At 41.8% G+C, this 8,551-nt stretch overlaps 11 non-coding genes across 11 annotated transcripts; 5 read left to right on the plus strand and 6 right to left on the minus strand.

The window, feature by feature from the left end:
- Nucleotides 1-179: 179 nt before the first annotated feature.
- Nucleotides 180-289, minus strand: TRNAL-CAA (transfer RNA leucine (anticodon CAA)). The gene is made up of 2 exons: nt 252-289; nt 180-225 (listed from the first exon to the last, which is right to left on the minus strand). It is a non-coding gene; the product is annotated as a tRNA-Leu (tRNA).
- A 961-nt stretch (nt 290-1,250) lies between these two features.
- TRNAL-CAA (transfer RNA leucine (anticodon CAA)) lies at nt 1,251-1,360 on the minus strand. The gene is made up of 2 exons: nt 1,323-1,360; nt 1,251-1,296 (listed from the first exon to the last, which is right to left on the minus strand). It is a non-coding gene; the product is annotated as a tRNA-Leu (tRNA).
- A 272-nt stretch (nt 1,361-1,632) lies between these two features.
- On the plus strand, nt 1,633-1,705 carry TRNAR-UCG (transfer RNA arginine (anticodon UCG)). Its single transcript has one exon. It is a non-coding gene; the product is annotated as a tRNA-Arg (tRNA).
- Nucleotides 1,706-3,392: 1,687 nt separating this feature from the next.
- On the minus strand, nt 3,393-3,502 carry TRNAL-CAA (transfer RNA leucine (anticodon CAA)). The gene is made up of 2 exons: nt 3,465-3,502; nt 3,393-3,438 (listed from the first exon to the last, which is right to left on the minus strand). It is a non-coding gene; the product is annotated as a tRNA-Leu (tRNA).
- A 272-nt stretch (nt 3,503-3,774) lies between these two features.
- Nucleotides 3,775-3,847, plus strand: TRNAR-UCG (transfer RNA arginine (anticodon UCG)). Its single transcript has one exon. It is a non-coding gene; the product is annotated as a tRNA-Arg (tRNA).
- A 998-nt stretch (nt 3,848-4,845) lies between these two features.
- TRNAR-UCG (transfer RNA arginine (anticodon UCG)) lies at nt 4,846-4,918 on the plus strand. The gene has a single exon. It is a non-coding gene; the product is annotated as a tRNA-Arg (tRNA).
- Nucleotides 4,919-5,534: 616 nt separating this feature from the next.
- TRNAL-CAA (transfer RNA leucine (anticodon CAA)) lies at nt 5,535-5,644 on the minus strand. Its single transcript has 2 exons — nt 5,607-5,644; nt 5,535-5,580 (listed from the first exon to the last, which is right to left on the minus strand). It is a non-coding gene; the product is annotated as a tRNA-Leu (tRNA).
- Nucleotides 5,645-5,916: 272 nt separating this feature from the next.
- TRNAR-UCG (transfer RNA arginine (anticodon UCG)) lies at nt 5,917-5,989 on the plus strand. Its single transcript has one exon. It is a non-coding gene; the product is annotated as a tRNA-Arg (tRNA).
- A 615-nt stretch (nt 5,990-6,604) lies between these two features.
- Nucleotides 6,605-6,714, minus strand: TRNAL-CAA (transfer RNA leucine (anticodon CAA)). The gene is made up of 2 exons: nt 6,677-6,714; nt 6,605-6,650 (listed from the first exon to the last, which is right to left on the minus strand). It is a non-coding gene; the product is annotated as a tRNA-Leu (tRNA).
- A 272-nt stretch (nt 6,715-6,986) lies between these two features.
- Nucleotides 6,987-7,059, plus strand: TRNAR-UCG (transfer RNA arginine (anticodon UCG)). Its single transcript has one exon. It is a non-coding gene; the product is annotated as a tRNA-Arg (tRNA).
- A 616-nt stretch (nt 7,060-7,675) lies between these two features.
- TRNAL-CAA (transfer RNA leucine (anticodon CAA)) lies at nt 7,676-7,785 on the minus strand. Its single transcript has 2 exons — nt 7,748-7,785; nt 7,676-7,721 (listed from the first exon to the last, which is right to left on the minus strand). It is a non-coding gene; the product is annotated as a tRNA-Leu (tRNA).
- Between the last annotated feature and the right edge of the window lie 766 nt (nt 7,786-8,551).

Below are 8,551 nucleotides of genomic sequence, written 5' to 3' on the forward strand. Positions count from 1 at the left end.
TTGCACTTTAAATGACAGATTTAACAGCATGGTCTAGCAGATTTTCCTCAAGAATTTGATCTTTATGTAGGATGTGCAAAGTTTTTGGATTTTTTTTCATGTTTTTTTGTCGGTGACATGGTAGCATGAAAACACAGCGGGAGTGGTGATTGTAGTTCAAGCTAAATGTGTAAACAGATTGTCAGAAGTGGGATTTGAACCCACGCCTCCATTTGGAGACCAGAACACCCACACAATGTGAAGAAACAGCTCTTGAGTCTGGCGCCTTAGACCACTCGGCCATCCTGACAAGATATATTGAGGTGCTATGGCTTCCTCTGGAAATATCATCTACTCGTAGTACTCTATTGATCTATTACCATTGTCAAGGAGCTGTATGAACACTCTGAACCTAGGCCCTTTTGCAAATGCACTTCTTAAAGCATGACCTTGCACCAAGTCATACATTTCAGATCCTTTCTACCAAATCTCCTTGAGCAAAAAAAGTAGAAGATGTCCCAGGTGATCTTCGAGTGTTTGGTTGATCCGGGCGCCACAAACCAGAATCATGTCCTTGTGGCAGACCGCGTGGCCTAATGGATAAGGCGTCTGACTTCGGATCAGAAAATTGAGGGTTCGAGTCCCTTCGTGGTCGTTTTCTATGCTGCATTCCAGTTCCTTCCTGTGACCTTCACTCGTAAATTCTTGATTTAGCCATAACAACGTGCTTCTTGCTGGAGGCTTCCAATTTGCTGAAGCCCAGAGCCTCCAAACAGAAGTAAATCATAAAGTGGAAGTAAACCAATTGATTTAAGGGTTTCAAAACACAGTTACATGCCTGGAATCCCGGGATTGATAACTGTCCCATTTGCTTGTGTTCTCAACCAAACTATCAAATCATCAAATGGCTGGTGTCATAACTTAAATATGCCTAAAATGGGAGAGCAACTGAGTATGTGCAGAGCAGGTTGAAACAGCGTATTACTGGATTTCAAAGTGTATAGAAGCATATTTTTAAATGTTTTACATGAGTATATATGCAAAATGGGACAACCGGAAGAGATGTAGCAGGACTTACTTTTCTGACTAAAGTTGCACTTTAAATGACAGATTTAACAGCATGGTCTAGCAGATTTTCCTCAAGAATTTGATCTTTATGTAGGATGTGCAAAGTTTTTGGATTTTTTTTCATGTTTTTTTGTCGGTGACATGGTAGCATGAAAACACAGCGGGAGTGGTGATTGTAGTTCAAGCTAAATGTGTAAACAGATTGTCAGAAGTGGGATTTGAACCCACGCCTCCATTTGGAGACCAGAACACCCACACAATGTGAAGAAACAGCTCTTGAGTCTGGCGCCTTAGACCACTCGGCCATCCTGACAAGATATATTGAGGTGCTATGGCTTCCTCTGGAAATATCATCTACTCGTAGTACTCTATTGATCTATTACCATTGTCAAGGAGCTGTATGAACACTCTGAACCTAGGCCCTTTTGCAAATGCACTTCTTAAAGCATGACCTTGCACCAAGTCATACATTTCAGATCCTTTCTACCAAATCTCCTTGAGCAAAAAAAGTAGAAGATGTCCCAGGTGATCTTCGAGTGTTTGGTTGATCCGGGCGCCACAAACCAGAATCATGGCCTTGTGGCAGACCGCGTGGCCTAATGGATAAGGCGTCTGACTTCGGATCAGAAGATTGAGGGTTCGAGTCCCTTCGTGGTCGTTTTCTATGCTGCTTTCCAGTTCCTTCCTGTGACCTTCACTCGTAACTTCTTGCTTTAGCCATAACAACGTGCTTCTTGCTGGAGGCTTCCAATTTGCTGAAGCCCAGAGCCTCCAAACAGAAATAAATCATAAAGTGGAAGTAAACCAATTGATTTAAGGGTTTCAAAACACAGTTACATGCATGGAATCCCGGGATTGATAACTGTCCCATTTGCTTGTGTTCTCAACCAAACTATCAAATCATCAAATGGCTGGTGTCATAACTTAAATATGCCTAAAATGGGAGAGCAACTGAGTATGTGCAGAGCAGGTTGAAACAGCGTATTACTGGATTTCAAAGTGTATAGAAGCATATTTTTTAATGTTTTACATGAGTATATATGCAAAATGGGACAACCGGAAGAGATGTAGCAGGACTTACTTTTCTGACTAAAGTTGCACTTTAAATGAGAGATTTAACAGCATGGTCTAGCAGATTTTCCTCAAGAATTTGATCTTTATGTAGGATGTGCAAAGTTTTTGGATTTTTTTTCATGTTTTTTTGTCGGTGACATGGTAGCATGAAAACACAGCGGGAGTGGTGATTGTAGTTCAAGCTAAATGTGTAAACAGATTGTCAGAAGTGGGATTTGAACCCACGCCTCCATTTGGAGACCAGAACACCCACACAATGTGAAGAAACAGCCCTTGAGTCTGGCGCCTTAGACCACTCGGCCATCCTTACAAGATACATTGAGGTACTTTGGCTTCCTCTGGAAATATCATCTACTCGTGGTACTCTATTGATCTATTACCATTGTCAAGGAGCTGTATGAACACTCTGAACCTAGGCCCTTTTGCAAATGCACTTCTTAAAGCATGACCTTGCACCAAGTCATACATTTCAGATCCTTTCTACCAAATCTCCTTGAGCAAAAAAAGTAGAAGATGTCCCAGGTGATCTTCGAGTGTTTGGTTGATCCGGGCGCCACAAACCAGAATCATGTCCTTGTGGCAGACCGCGTGGCCTAATGGATAAGGCGTCTGACTTCGGATGAGAAGATTGAGGGTTCGAGTCCCTTCGTGGTCGTTTTCTATGCTGCTTTCCAGTTCCTTCCTGTGACCTTCACTCGTAAATTCTTGCTTTAGCCATAACAACGTGCTTCTTGCTGGAGGCTTCCAATTTGCTGAAGCCCAGAGCCTCCAAACAGAAGTAAATCATAAAGTGGAAGTAAACCAATTGATTTAAGGGTTTCAAAACACAGTTACATGCCTGGAATCCCGGGATTGATAACTGTCCCATTTGCTTGTGTTCTCAACCAAACTATCAAATCATCAAATGGCTGGTGTCATAACTTAAATATGCCTAAAATGGGAGAGCAACTGAGTATGTGCAGAGCAGGTTGAAACAGCGTATTACTGGATTTCAAAGTGTATAGAAGCATATTTTTTAATGTTTTACATGAGTATATATGCAAAATGGGACAACCGGAAGAGATGTAGCAGGACTTACTTTTCTGACTAAAGTTGCACTTTAAATGACAGATTTAACAGCATGGTCTAGCAGATTTTCCTCAAGAATTTGATCTTTATGTAGGATGTGCAAAGTTTTTGGATTTTTTTTCATGTTTTTTTGTCGGTGACATGGTAGCATGAAAACACAGCGGGAGTGGTGATTGTAGTTCAAGCTAAATGTGTAAACAGATTGTCAGAAGTGGGATTTGAACCCACGCCTCCATTTGGAGACCAGAACACCCACACAATGTGAAGAAACAGCTCTTGAGTCTGGCGCCTTAGACCACTCGGCCATCCTGACAAGATATATTGAGGTGCTATGGCTTCCTCTGGAAATATCATCTACTCGTAGTACTCTATTGATCTATTACCATTGTCAAGGAGCTGTATGAACACTCTGAACCTAGGCCCTTTTGCAAATGCACTTCTTAAAGCATGACCTTGCACCAAGTCATACATTTCAGATCCTTTCTACCAAATCTCCTTGAGCAAAAAAAGTAGAAGATGTCCCAGGTGATCTTCGAGTGTTTGGTTGATCCGGGCGCCACAAACCAGAATCATGGCCTTGTGGCAGACCGCGTGGCCTAATGGATAAGGCGTCTGACTTCGGATCAGAAGATTGAGGGTTCGAGTCCCTTCGTGGTCGTTTTCTATGCTGCTTTCCAGTTCCTTCCTGCCACCTTCACTCGTAACTTCTTGCTTTAGCCATAACAACGTGCTTCTTGCTGGAGGCTTCCAATTTGCTGAAGCCCAGAGCCTCCAAACAGAAATAAATCATAAAGTGGAAGTAAACCAATTGATTTAAGGGTTTCAAAACACAGTTACATGCATGGAATCCCGGGATTGATAACTGTCCCATTTGCTTGTGTTCTCAACCAAACTATCAAATCATCAAATGGCTGGTGTCATAACTTAAATATGCCTAAAATGGGAGAGCAACTGAGTATGTGCAGAGCAGGTTGAAACAGCGTATTACTGGATTTCAAAGTGTATAGAAGCATATTTTTTAATGTTTTACATGAGTATATATGCAAAATGGGACAACCGGAAGAGATGTAGCAGGACTTACTTTTCTGACTAAAGTTGCACTTTAAATGAGAGATTTAACAGCATGGTCTAGCAGATTTTCCTCAAGAATTTGATCTTTATGTAGGATGTGCAAAGTTTTTGGATTTTTTTTCATGTTTTTTTGTCGGTGACATGGTAGCATGAAAACACAGCGGGAGTGGTGATTGTAGTTCAAGCTAAATGTGTAAACAGATTGTCAGAAGTGGCATTTGAACCCACGCCTCCATTTGGAGACCAGAACACCCACACAATGTGAAGAAACAGCTCTTGAGTCTGGCGCCTTAGACCACTCGGCCATCCTGACAAGATATATTGAGGTGCTATGGCTTCCTCTGGAAATATCATCTACTCGTGGTACTCTATTGATCTATTACCATTGTCAAGGAGCTGTATGAACACTCTGAACCTAGGCCATTTTGCAAATGCACTTCTTAAAGCATGACCTTGCACCAAGTCATACATTTCAGATCCTTTCTACCAAATCTCCTTGAGCAAAAAAAGTAGAAGATGTCCCAGGTGATCTTCGAGTGTTTGGTTGATCCGGGCGCCACAAACCAGAATCATGTCCTTGTGGCAGACCGCGTGGCCTAATGGATAAGGCGTCTGACTTCGGATCAGAAGATTGAGGGTTCGAGTCCCTTCGTGGTCGTTTTCTATGCTGCTTTCCAGTTCCTTCCTGTGACCTTCACTCGTAAATTCTTGCTTTAGCTATAACAACGTGCTTCTTGCTGGAGGCTTCCAATTTGCTGAAGCCCAGAGCCTCCAAACAGAAGTAAATCATAAAGTGGAAGTAAACCAATTGATTTAAGGGTTTCAAAACACAGTTACATGCCTGGAATCCCGGGATTGATAACTGTCCCATTTGCTTGTGTTCTCAACCAAACTATCAAATCATCAAATGGCTGGTGTCATAACTTAAATATGCCTAAAATGGGAGAGCAACTGAGTATGTGCAGAGCAGGTTGAAACAGCGTATTACTGGATTTCAAAGTGTATAGAAGCATATTTTTTAATGTTTTACATGAGTATATATGCAAAATGGGACAACCGGAAGAGATGTAGCAGGACTTACTTTTCTGACTAAAGTTGCACTTTAAATGAGAGATTTAACAGCATGGTCTAGCAGATTTTCCTCAAGAATTTGATCTTTATGTAGGATGTGCAAAGTTTTTGGATTTTTTTTCATGTTTTTTTGTCGGTGACATGGTAGCATGAAAACACAGCGGGAGTGGTGATTGTAGTTCAAGCTAAATGTGTAAACAGATTGTCAGAAGTGGGATTTGAACCCACGCCTCCATTTGGAGACCAGAACACCCACACAATGTGAAGAAACAGCTCTTGAGTCTGGCGCCTTAGACCACTCGGCCATCCTGACAAGATATATTGAGGTGCTATGGCTTCCTCTGGAAATATCATCTACTCCTGGTACTCTATTGATCTATTACCATTGTCAAGGAGCTGTATGAACACTCTGAACCTAGGCCATTTTGCAAATGCACTTCTTAAAGCATGACCTTGCACCAAGTCATACATTTCAGATCCTTTCTACCAAATCTCCTTGAGCAAAAAAAGTAGAAGATGTCCCAGGTGATCTTCGAGTGTTTGGTTGATCCGGGCGCCACAAACCAGAATCATGTCCTTGTGGCAGACCGCGTGGCCTAATGGATAAGGCGTCTGACTTCGGATCAGAAGATTGAGGGTTCGAGTCCCTTCGTGGTCGTTTTCTATGCTGCTTTCCAGTTCCTTCCTGTGACCTTCACTCGTAAATTCTTGCTTTAGCCATAACAACGTGCTTCTTGCTGGAGGCTTCCAATTTGCTGAAGCCCAGAGCCTCCAAACAGAAGTAAATCATAAAGTGGAAGTAAACCAATTGATTTAAGGGTTTCAAAACACAGTTACATGCCTGGAATCCCGGGATTGATAACTGTCCCATTTGCTTGTGTTCTCAACCAAACTATCAAATCATCAAATGGCTGGTGTCATAACTTAAATATGCCTAAAATGGGAGAGCAACTGAGTATGTGCAGAGCAGGTTGAAACAGCGTATTACTGGATTTCAAAGTGTATAGAAGCATATTTTTTAATGTTTTACATGAGTATATATGCAAAATGGGACAACCGGAAGAGATGTAGCAGGACTTACTTTTCTGACTAAAGTTGCACTTTAAATGACAGATTTAACAGCATGGTCTAGCAGATTTTCCTCAAGAATTTGATCTTTATGTAGGATGTGCAAAGTTTTTGGATTTTTTTCATGTTTTTTTGTCGGTGACATGGTAGCATGAAAACACAGCGGGAGTGGTGATTGTAGTTCAAGCTAAATGTGTAAACAGATTGTCAGAAGTGGGATTTGAACCCACGCCTCCATTTGGAGACCAGAACACCCACACAATGTGAAGAAACAGCTCTTGAGTCTGGCGCCTTAGACCACTCGGCCATCCTGACAAGATATATTGAGGTGCTATGGCTTCCTCTGGAAATATCATCTACTCGTAGTACTCTATTGATCTATTACCATTGTCAAGGAGCTGTATGAACACTCTGAACCTAGGCCCTTTTGCAAATGCACTTCTTAAAGCATGACCTTGCACCAAGTCATACATTTCAGATCCTTTCTACCAAATCTCCTTGAGCAAAAAAAGTAGAAGATGTCCCAGGTGATCTTCGAGTGTTTGGTTGATCCGGGCGCCACAAACCAGAATCATGGCCTTGTGGCAGACCGCGTGGCCTAATGGATAAGGCGTCTGACTTCGGATCAGAAGATTGAGGGTTCGAGTCCCTTCGTGGTCGTTTTCTATGCTGCTTTCCAGTTCCTTCCTGTGACCTTCACTCGTAACTTCTTGCTTTAGCCATAACAACGTGCTTCTTGCTGGAGGCTTCCAATTTGCTGAAGCCCAGAGCCTCCAAACAGAAATAAATCATAAAGTGGAAGTAAACCAATTGATTTAAGGGTTTCAAAACACAGTTACATGCATGGAATCCCGGGATTGATAACTGTCCCATTTGCTTGTGTTCTCAACCAAACTATCAAATCATCAAATGGCTGGTGTCATAACTTAAATATGCCTAAAATGGGAGAGCAACTGAGTATGTGCAGAGCAGGTTGAAACAGCGTATTACTGGATTTCAAAGTGTATAGAAGCATATTTTTTAATGTTTTACATGAGTATATATGCAAAATGGGACAACCGGAAGAGATGTAGCAGGACTTACTTTTCTGACTAAAGTTGCACTTTAAATGAGAGATTTAACAGCATGGTCTAGCAGATTTTCCTCATGAATTTGATCTTTATGTAGGATGTGCAAAGTTTTTGGATTTTTTTTCATGTTTTTTTGTCGGTGACATGGTAGCATGAAAACACAGCGGGAGTGGTGATTGTAGTTCAAGCTAAATGTGTAAACAGATTGTCAGAAGTGGGATTTGAACCCACGCCTCCATTTGGAGACCAGAACACCCACACAATGTGAAGAAACAGCTCTTGAGTCTGGCGCCTTAGACCACTCGGCCATCCTGACAAGATATATTGAGGTGCTATGGCTTCCTCTGGAAATATCATCTACTCGTGGTACTCTATTGATCTATTACCATTGTCAAGGAGCTGTATGAACACTCTGAACCTAGGCCATTTTGCAAATGCACTTCTTAAAGCATGACCTTGCACCAAGTCATACATTTCAGATCCTTTCTACCAAATCTCCTTGAGCAAAAAAAGTAGAAGATGTCCCAGGTGATCTTCGAGTGTTTGGTTGATCCGGGCGCCACAAACCAGAATCATGTCCTTGTGGCAGACCGCGTGGCCTAATGGATAAGGCGTCTGACTTCGGATCAGAAGATTGAGGGTTCAAGTCCCTTCGTGGTCGTTTTCTATGCTGCTTTCCAGTTCCTTCCTGTGACCTTCACTCGTAAATTCTTGCTTTAGCTATAACAACGTGCTTCTTGCTGGAGGCTTCCAATTTGCTGAAGCCCAGAGCCTCCAAACAGAAGTAAATCATAAAGTGGAAGTAAACCAATTGATTTAAGGGTTTCAAAACACAGTTACATGCCTGGAATCCCGGGATTGATAACTGTCCCATTTGCTTGTGTTCTCAACCAAACTATCAAATCATCAAATGGCTGGTGTCATAACTTAAATATGCCTAAAATGGGAGAGCAACTGAGTATGTGCAGAGCAGGTTGAAACAGCGTATTACTGGATTTCAAAGTGTATAGAAGCATATTTTTTAATGTTTTACATGAGTATATATGCAAAATGGGACAACCGGAAGAGATGTAGCAGGACTT

The sequence above is a fragment of the Lithobates pipiens genome, unplaced genomic scaffold, assembly GCF_037356315.1.
Source record: "Lithobates pipiens isolate NorthernLeopardFrog02 unplaced genomic scaffold, aLitPip1_a1.2 Scaffold_1, whole genome shotgun sequence".
Taxonomy (NCBI): domain Eukaryota; kingdom Metazoa; phylum Chordata; class Amphibia; order Anura; family Ranidae; genus Lithobates; species Lithobates pipiens.